The following is a 10,150-nucleotide window of genomic DNA, read 5'->3' on the forward strand; positions in this document are numbered from 1 at the left end:
AGGCTCCTTACACTATCCTCACACTTTTGGATTCTTCTTTCTTTCTTTCTTTCTGCCTCTCTGGTTGGGTGTTTTTTGTTTCCTTATATTCCAGATCTTTGGTTTGATTCTTGGGGTACATTGATCTACGGTTGAGTTTCTGTATATTCTTTATTTCAGATAGTGTATGCTTAATTTCTGACTGGTCCTTTTCCATATTTTTGGTATTCTCATTAAGGTCCTTGAAGTTTCTCAGAGGTTTTTAGAAGATTCTTGAGTAACCTGATAAATGTGATTCTGAACTCTGTGTTGTCCAGTAGTTTGCTTTCCTCCATCTCTCACATTCGTGACATGCTTCTGTGTCTCCCTGTTTTGATGGAGTGGCTTTGTGTGGTAGGTGACCTATAGGGGCCAGGAGCTCAGCTTCCCCAATCACCTACGGTACACCCCTTTGTGAGCTGAGTGCAAAGTCTTGGTGTAGTTAAGTCTTGATTGATGTTGGTACACTGGGAGGAATTGACCTCCAGGCCAATTGGCTGTGAGGATCCGCTGTGTCTATAATGGAAGAACTGCTGCGCTGGAGACATGCTTATGGTTCAGGCCTTGTTTTAGTGGGGCTTTGGTGCTCACTGAGTCCGCCTCCTGAATGTGTCACTTATGGATGTGAGGAGTTGAAATCTGGTGTCTCACACTGACCACTAGGTACACTGGCTTCTGGATCTCCAATGAGGTGCAGCGCAGCTACTGTCTGAGGCCACCTTGCAGGAGCTACAGCGAGAACCACAGTCCTCTCCTCCCTGCTTGGAGCTTGGAGGCTTTGAAGCTGCCTGCACCAGGTTGCAAGTTTGCTAGGTTAAACTGCACTAGAGAAGGCTATTCATATGCAAAAGCCGCTGTTTGGAGCTTGGGTGTGTTTGTAGATTGTGTGGGGTGGAGTCTCAGGGCATCACTAGGCTAGGGTGTGGCCAACAACAATGGCTGCCAGTCAGCCTGCTCTGCCTCTCTGACTGAGTCCCCGCGTCTCACGCCCCAGCACAGCAAACAATTATTTTTGTGTGCATCTCTGCAAGCAAGCCAACCTCACTTTCCGACCCAATGGCAGACAGTCTAGCTTCTCCCCAGAAACTGGATTTCAGAGAGATTGGGAGCTTATCTCTCTTCGGGTTGAAGAAAGCAACACCCTCCGCCAGCCGGGATCCGCCGCCAGCCATATGACGTGTGCCCCTGTACCTCAGTTTTTCAGCACTTGTGCCCTGAATGCTCCTTTCTCTTTCAGTCTAGTTGTAGAACTTCCTTTCAGCCAGTTTTCCTGGTTATCAGCCAGGTTCTGGGTGATAGACGTTTACTTGTAGTTTTGAAATTGTTGTGCACAGCAGCAGTTTAGGTGTGATTACCTAAGCCGCCATCTGGGATCTCCCAATAAAGAATTTTAAAGGGAAAAAAAAAAGATACTGAAAACCTATTTAAGAAATAATGACACACCTCAGCCAGTGTGGTTCAGTGGATGGTGTTAGCCTGTGGACCAAAGGGTCCCAGGTTTGTTACTAGTTAAGGGCACATACCTTGGTTGCAGGCTCCTCCCCAGCCAAACCCTGTTTTGTGGGGAAGAATGGGGGCTGGGGGTGGTTAAACAAAGATCTTACTTACAGTCACAGATAATAGGGTGATAAAGGCTTGGGGCAGGGTGGGAACCTGGTGGATGGGAGAAAAAGGGGGAAGCTATCTGTAATACTCTCAACAATATATTGTAGATTAAAAAAAAAAAAGATGCAGGTCCAAATGACATGTTCCTAAGTAAACTTTACATATAACTATTATAGTCTCATAACTATTATGCTACAACATAGACAAACCTTGAGGACTATAAAATAAGCCAGATACAAAAAGGCACAGACTGTATGATTCTATTTGCATGAGGCAACCAGAGCAGTCAAACTCCTAGAGACACAGTGAAATGGAGATCAGCAGGGGCTGGGGTAATGGGAGTTACTGTTTAATGAGTACAGAGATTCTGTTTGGCAGGATAAAAAAGCATAGAGCATGGTAATGATTGCAGTAACAATCTGAATGTATTTCATGCCAGTAAATGCACATGAATGGTTAAAATAATATGGAAATTTTACCATATGTATATTTTACCTTGATCTAAAAAAAGGAAAATAAATTGCCTAGCTATTCACATCTAGCTAACTAGTGTTTGAACAATAGTTTCCTTTACAATCATAGCTAAATGATTAAAAGACTGGATACCTTGGGACTGGGTACAAAGTTCCCTGGCATAGTGAAGCCTTAACTGCCATGTACTGCACACATCTCCCCAATGCACTGTCATCTCCTTATGAGGGCTCTGAAACACACAGTGGGGAGCGGCTTCTGCAGAGTCCCACTCTTACAGCCCACATGTCCCACAAAAATTCCAGTTATAAAGCCAACCAGCACAGGTGACACTGCATTTCTGTGCTGATGTCTATGTTTATGCCTGAACTGAGAAATACCAACTGCATGCTCCCCTAAACAGAATCTAGGTCAGATATCTTGGTGTCTTTTCCCCCCAACACTTTATAATAAAAAATTTTAAATAGACAAAAATATTTTTTCAAACATACAGAAAAGTTGAAGAATTATTCAGTGACACTGCATAAACCCACCACTGGGAGGACTCCTTGTGAATAGGGAAGAATAGTATACCATGCATGTTCTCATATTCTTTCCATCTTCCTCCAGTATAGGATGTACTGGTCCTAGGAATATCAGAGGTATTGTTCCTGCCCTTTTAAATATATAAAATAGCACCTATGGACAAACTGTGCTCTTGCCTAAATCATTTGGAAAGGATGAAACTTTCCTCGTCTCATAAAGAATGAACGTGACACTCTGAGGAGAATCCAAGATGGCTGCACAGGTAAACACCTAGCCGCAGCCGCAAACAACAATTTCAATAAAATACAACTAAAATATAAAATGGATATTACCCAGAACTACAGGAAAGTCAATTGACTGGAAATTCTACAACAAGAAGGAGAAAGCCAGAAGGAAGAGCGGAGGAGCTGTAAAAGCCTAAGGTACAGAGACATGCTGCACGCTCGGAGAGGAGGGCGGCTGAGTGCCTGGAAGGCGTACCCTAGCGGGAAGGAGATAAAAGCTCCGACTGTGCTGGGCCCCAGTTCCAACTGCTCTGAACCCCAGTTCTAGGCCAGACCCTGGGGACCCAGGCTCATCCATAAGGAGCTGGGCTGTAAGGCGGAACCCCGGGGGAGCGGCGAAAGGAGGTCCTGGAGGTGCGCACCCTGTATGCAGAGAAGGGACGGTTGGCTGTGCCGGGGGATTACCCTGGCAGAAAGGAGACAGGGGCTCCAGTCTGCTCTGAACGCCACCTTCAACCCCACTTCCAAATGAACTGAACCCCAGTGCTGGGCTCATTGGGAGAGAGCCTAGACTGTTTGGTAGCAGGTGAAAATCGAGGGTACCTTTCTCTCAGAGGCGCTTGCAGCGAGTACTGAAGGACCCTGAGACTCAGGAGCTGTATAGGGCAGGGCTGACGGAAGCCAAAGCTGTAGGCTCCACCCTGAAACCCCGGCCCATCAGGGAAGCTGCGAAAATGCCGAGACGAAATAGATCACAAATGAAAGAAATGGAGGACAAAAAGCGACTGGATATAGAGTTCAAATCTATACTTATAAGGTTTTTCAAGAATTTCCTAGAAAAGGTCAATAAGACCTATGAGGATATGAAAAGGGATCAACTAGAATTAATAACTAATCAACAAGAAATAAAGAATATATTGTCTGAAATAAAAAATATTATACAGAGTCCTAAAAACAGAATGGAAGATCGCAAGAATCAAGTCAAATATTTGGAACATAAAGAGCCAGAAGACACTCCTCCGCAGAAGCTAGAAGGCAAGAGAATCCAGAAAATTGAAGATACTGTAAGAAACCTCTGGGACAACTTCAAGCAAACCAACATCAGAATTATGGGGGTCCCAGAAGATGACAGAGAGCAAGATATCGAAAACATACTGAAAGAAATAGTGACAGAAAACTTCCCCCACCTGGTGAAAGAATTAGACTTACAAGTCCAGGAAGCGCACAGAACCCCAAATAAAAGGAATCTAAAGAGGACCACATCAAGACACATCATAATTAAAATTCCAAGAGCTAAAGACAAAGAGAGAATATTAAAAGCAGCAAGAGCAAAGCAAGTAGTTACCTATAAAGGAGCACTTATACGATTATCAGCTGATTTCTCAGCAGAAACCATGCAGGCCAGACGGGAATGGCAAGAAATAGTCAAGGTGATGAATAGAAAGAACCTACAGCCAAAGATAATCTATCCAGCAAAGCTATCACTCAGAATCGAAGGTCAGATAAAGAGTTTCACTAATTAAAAAAAAGCTAAAGGAGTTCATCACCACCAAACCAGAATTATATGAATTGCTGAAGGGGGTTCTTTCAGAAGAGAAAGTAAATAAAGATAAAAATTATGAACAACAAATACATAACTATCAACAAGTGAATCTAAAAACCAAGGAAATTAAAAAAAAAAAATCTGATGAACAATATTAACTGTTGAATATAATAGAATCAGAGGTATGGAAGGGGAGTGAACTGACGATTCTTAGGGAAAAGGGGAGACAGGGATGGGGGAAGAGACTGAACATAAACTGTGCACCTATGGATGAGGACAATGGGGGTGGGGAAAGGGCAGAGGGTGGGGTGGGAACCTGGTGGAAGGGGGAAGAAATGAGGAACCTTTGTAATAATAAGAACAATAAAGATTGATTATAAAAAAAATTAAAAATAAAATAAATTAATTTAAAAAAAAAAAAGAATGAACGTATTTTCTCAGCTTGAGATTTTAGACTTTAGCTTTAAGACAGTGGCTTTCATGGCCAAATTAAACTTCTGAAAGGTTTTTCATTAGAATACTCATCAATCAAATTAAGATTGTAGTGAGAAATGAACTCCTCTGACATACTACTAAATCATTTTTATAAGAGTTAACACATAGACATTTTCTTTCATCACAAATTTTATAAATATGACTATAAGTCCTCTTTGATGTGAACTTTAAAAATACAGGGGTATCAAGCAAACTAAACTTTGGACATTTCTTTGGCATCAACTAATTTAAGTATACTTTAAAATTTATTTTATTATTTATTTTTCAACATCATTTTTAAAAAAATATATTTTATTGGGTTTTTTTTACAGAGAGGAAAGGAGAGGGAGAGCCAAAAACATCGATGAGAGAGAAACATCGACCAGCTGCCTCCTGCACACCCCCTACCGGGGATGTGCCCGCAACCAATGCACATGCCCTTGAACCTTTCAGTCCACAGGCCAATGCTCTATCCACTGAGCAAAACCGGTTTCGGCATCTTTTTTTTTTTTTTTTAAATCCTCACCCGAAGGTATTTTTCTACTGAATTTTAGGAAGAGTGGAAGAGAGGGAAAGACAGAGAGAAATATCGATGTGAGAGAAACATCAATTGGTTGACTCCTGCGCTTGCCCTGGAGACTGCAACCGAAGTATGTGCCCTTGACTGGAATCAAACCCAGGACCCTTGTCCACAAGCTGATGAACTGGCTAAGGCAGTGGTCGGCAAACCGCAGCTCGCGAGCCACATGCGGCTCTTTGGCCCCCTGAGTGTGGCTCTTCCACAAAATACATGTGGATGTGCACGTACAGTGCAATTGAAATTTCGTGGCCCGTGCCCAGAAGTCAGTTTTCGGCTCTCAAAAGAAATTTCAATAGTTGTACTGTTGATATCTGGCTCTGTTGACTAATGAGTTTGCCGACCACTGGGCTAGGGCAATTATACTTTAAAAGAAACTTCATGACACTGGAATTTTAAAACGGTAACAGAACTCAGAACAAAAACACCTCATTTTCAAATCTGGAGCAGAGACAAGTACTAAATCCTACACTTAGTACACCGTATATAGGTGGCTCATGTAAAACAATGTGACAGCAATATGTTAAGCATCCCTTAATTTGCCCCCACCCACTCCAATCCCAGAAAATGTATCAAACTTTTAAGAATCTTTATTCTAATTTCTCCTAATACTTCACAAATCCACACCAGCTGCTGAACACAAAATTAAGCACCAACCAAGTAACAAACCAAACCTATTACAGGTCCTGTATTAATGACATCCATTGGTATTTTAAAAAACATAATTTCTTGGCCCTAAAATTCCATATATTCTTTAAGTTATATCCTTACTATAATTACCTAGCAAAGATAAAACTAAATTAGGATGACAGACCAAGCCTCCAGCCAGACGCTGTCCTGTCAGAGTCATAAGCCACTAGGCTGATGTACCTCCCTCCCATGGCTGTCCAGGTTCGGAAACCCTCATAAAGAGGATCTCTAGGGAAATCAGTGATTACATTCCTCTGAGAACACAGGAAAACTCTCCAATGAGCAGTGTCATCACATTGGGTTTTTAAGTGCCATAGGTGTGTCAAATACTCTGCTGGACATTATGAGATCTCACCCAGGTAGAACAGGTCTCACCTCTAAATTAAGCTTACAATCTATGGGAAAAGCAAACCATCACATTCTCCATTACATTTGTACACGATATCCATATGATATAGGGTACAGGATGGGTCTCCTTATATTCCACTCTATAACCCAGAAAGGTCTCCCTCCTGGGAACCTCCTTCACTCCAAATTTCGGGTATACCCAAGAGAGGAAGTCAGAACACAGAGGTAAAATACCGTGACTTTCCAAGGAAACCCAGTGCACGTGCCTATTTGGAGAAAACCTAGAGAAAGGAGTGTCCACCAAAATTAGAAAGGCTAACGGGATGTGATTTGACAGAGGAAGTGTGAAGCTATTCTTGGAATCTGGAACTTCTGGTAAAATGGCTCAAATAGAAGAGGAAGATGAACAGGCAGATAATGTTGGAGAAGAGACAGACACTGAGTTCCCTTAATGAAAACACTAGAGTGTGAGACTCGTGAAGTATGATGAAGTTAATTAGTAATGGAACATGCTGGTCCTTACCTTCCCATGCTCAAGATAACTGTCTGAAGGCAGAGGCCTACACTCCAAAAGGAGGCCCACACCATTCAAAAGCCAACTTCTTTTTTTTCTTAAATATGTTTTTATTGACTTTAGAGGGAGGAGTTAGAAACATCAATGACTGCCTCCCTCATGCACCCTCATTGGGGATTGAACCCCGGGATTGACCCCAAAACCTGGGTGTGTGCCCTGACCAAAGATCAAAACAGTGACCTTTTGGTGCATGGGATGATGCTCAACTGAGCCATACCAGCCGTGGCCCAATTTACATTCTTAAGACCCTCAGGCCCAGCCTGCCTGGCTCGGTGCCTATAGAGGTGGCTCATGTACAACAATGTGCGAACAATACGAGGCTAATTTAGAGGCTATAGCATATGCCTATACCACAATATTGTACCCAATGGTTAATACAAAATACAAACCACTGATACTAAATATGAGTCTTTTTTGGCCTCCAGAAAAATTCCAATGAATGTCAAATACTGGCACATGAACAAAAAGTATACAATTAACTTTAATCACTTGTCACACCCTAGCATGTTTGGCTCAGTGTATAGAGCATCACCTAGGGACTGAAGGGTCCCAGGTTCGATTCGGGTCAAGGGCTGCACCTTGGTTGCATGTTTTTCTCTCTCCCCCTCCATTCCACTCTGTCTTAAAAAAAAAAAAAAAATCAATGAACCTCAGCCAGTGCTGCTCAATAGTTGAGCATCAACCTATGAATCAATCCATCACTGTAGGGATTATCAAGACCAACCCTTCATTCTGTTGATGCTCCTTGTTACAGCAGATTTACAGTCATGACAAAGTAAATGCAGGGAATTATCTTTTGTATTTCAAGCCCATAGTTTAAAATCAATGCTGTTTAAAAGTTTCACATTATTATAATCATGATATAAAACAAAATATAAAAGCAGCTTTTTCAAAAACTGTGCTGGTCCGGATTTAATGCTTCCCAAAATTCTTCCTGTGTATTTACAGCAAATTTATCAGTTTCAACACTTCCCTTATCTCCACACACTATGGGATTTGGAACCCAGGGCTGGCTATTTACAACACAGCATTTGGAATACCTAGGCGGTGTGATTCAGTGGTTGAGCTGGATCTAGGAATCAAGAGGTTTGATTCCTGGTCAGGGCACATACCCTGGTTGCAGTTGGGGGCTTGATCCCCAGTAGTGGGACATGCAGAAGAAAGCCAATTGATGATTCTCATCATTGATGTTACTATCTCTCCCTCTCCTTTCCTCTCTCTGAAATCAGTAACAAAATATATAACAAACAAGTAAATAAAATAAAATAGCAAGGCATCTTATTGTAAAAGCATTCCCCTGCCATCAAAGGAAAATCCTTCCCACCCTTTGTGATTTGCTCAGAAAGAAATGTATACAGCTCCAATTTACACTTGAATCAAACTATTTCAAAGTGGATAGAGGCTAGAAGAGTCCCTTTCCAGTTCTAAAGTGCTATGAATCTAGTAATTTACTTATAATTTTGCATGATGTCTTCTGCTCAGATTCCTCATTGTATTGCTTGGCATTTGTAGGTTTATTAATATTTAGCAACTTTAATTTCAAAGGAATGATGATTTACTCATTAAACAGCCCTCTGTATACCTGATAATGAGATCAAATTGTCTGAAGAAATAGTGTCTTATTAATTATAATTTAAAAGTCTTTGTTAAGTAGTATCTGCATTTTATTTTGTAAGATTTTTCTGTTACTACCTTATTACAACAGCTATAGAAAAAACATAAAAGATAAAGAAGCTTTAAATCGGCACTCAGAAAGGATGATCCATCACGCAGGGATTGAAGCGGAGATTTCACTAAAAATATGAAGTCTGATCTATTTAGTACAAATTTCCTGATAATCAGCCACCATTACTGAAAGGCTCAACTACTAAGTAAAAATTTCGGGAGAATAGCACCACCAGGTCCTTGGGTTTTACCTGCCGCATGGACACTGGTTCACAAGTGAAGGCTAAATCATTTTAAGCCAGTATTCCTCTGACATTCAGAACACTCTCACTTGTATGTCCCACATGAGGGTGAAAACTGTCAACATAGGTAGATCCACAAACAACGTGTGCTTCCACGGTGGTCCCAGCAAGAGGGCTTGTCGCCGGAGGGCTCGTGGCGCCAGGCGGCGGCCGCAGACCCGGCCCCCACCCCGCGGGCAAACGTGCTCGGTCCGGCCGCCGCCCCGAGGCCGGGACCCGGGACCGGGGACAGCGCGGCAGCGGGTCCGCGCGGAGCACGTCCCCAGCGGGAAGGCGGTTCCCAGCGCTCCCGGCCGGGCTCGGGGGAGCGAGGGGAGAGGGAGCAGCACGGAGCCGCCCTCCCCGGCCCGGCGGCCAAGTCCCGGCGGCCGCCCGAAGCCCCGAGTCCGGGCGGCGAGAGGACGGAAGGTCGGGCGCCGGCGCGGCCGGAGGAAGGGGGTGGGGACACGATGGCGCGGCCCCAGGGGGAGGGGGAGGGGACCCGCGACGGCGCGGCCCGCGGAAGGGACGCGTCCCGGGCTCCGGCGGAGGTGGGCCCTGCGCGGACACGGTCCCTCGCCGACCGGCTGGCGCAACAAAGCGGCGCCGCCCGCCCTGACAGCCCGGCCGCCGACTCGGGCTCGCGACAGCGACCAGAACCGCGACGACGCGGCGGCGGTCCGGGCGGGGCCCCGGCCAAGAACTTCCCGGGCCCGCTCGCCCGCCTCACCTCGCACCTCTACCGCCGCGGGGGCGCCGTCCTCTGCGGCTCCGGGGCCTCGCGCGCCGAGTGACCGGGCGCCGGTGGCGGCGGCGGCAGGCGGCCCCGCGGAGACCCGGGCGGCGCGGGCGGCGGCGGCGGCTCCATCTTCCCGGCGCTCGTGCCTCGGCTCCGGCGCGCAGACCCAAGTGGGACATTCGCTACATTGTTGGCATTCCACGGGCGTCACGTGACCGCGCGTCACGCTCCAGCTGCCCCGCCCGCGCTTCCTGGTCCGGCCGCCACCTGCGGTCCCGCCCCGGGGCGCGGGGCGGGAGGCAGCGCGTCCTCTCACCCGCCTGGGTGCCGGGGAAGGTACCAGGCCTCCGGGAGCCTTCGAGTCCGTGTCAACCATCGAAGGAAAGCAGATACAGCTTTCTGGCCAGGCTATCAGA

At 45.2% G+C, this 10,150-nt stretch overlaps 1 protein-coding gene across 4 annotated transcripts in view; it reads right to left on the minus strand.

The window, feature by feature from the left end:
- Positions 1-9,857, minus strand: part of LATS2 (large tumor suppressor kinase 2) — a 111,700-nt gene extending 101,843 nt beyond the window's left edge. For all 4 annotated transcript variants that reach the window (XM_036455526.2, XM_036455530.2, XM_036455524.2 and 1 more), the window contains exon 1: positions 9,726-9,857. The gene's annotated coding sequence lies outside the window, so the exon portion shown is untranslated. The remainder of the gene's footprint in view (positions 1-9,725) is intronic.
- Positions 9,858-10,150: the final 293 nt, after the last annotated feature.

Source organism: Pipistrellus kuhlii, unplaced genomic scaffold (genome assembly GCF_014108245.1).
Source record: "Pipistrellus kuhlii isolate mPipKuh1 unplaced genomic scaffold, mPipKuh1.p scaffold_m20_p_3, whole genome shotgun sequence".
Taxonomy (NCBI): Eukaryota; Metazoa; Chordata; class Mammalia; order Chiroptera; family Vespertilionidae; genus Pipistrellus; species Pipistrellus kuhlii.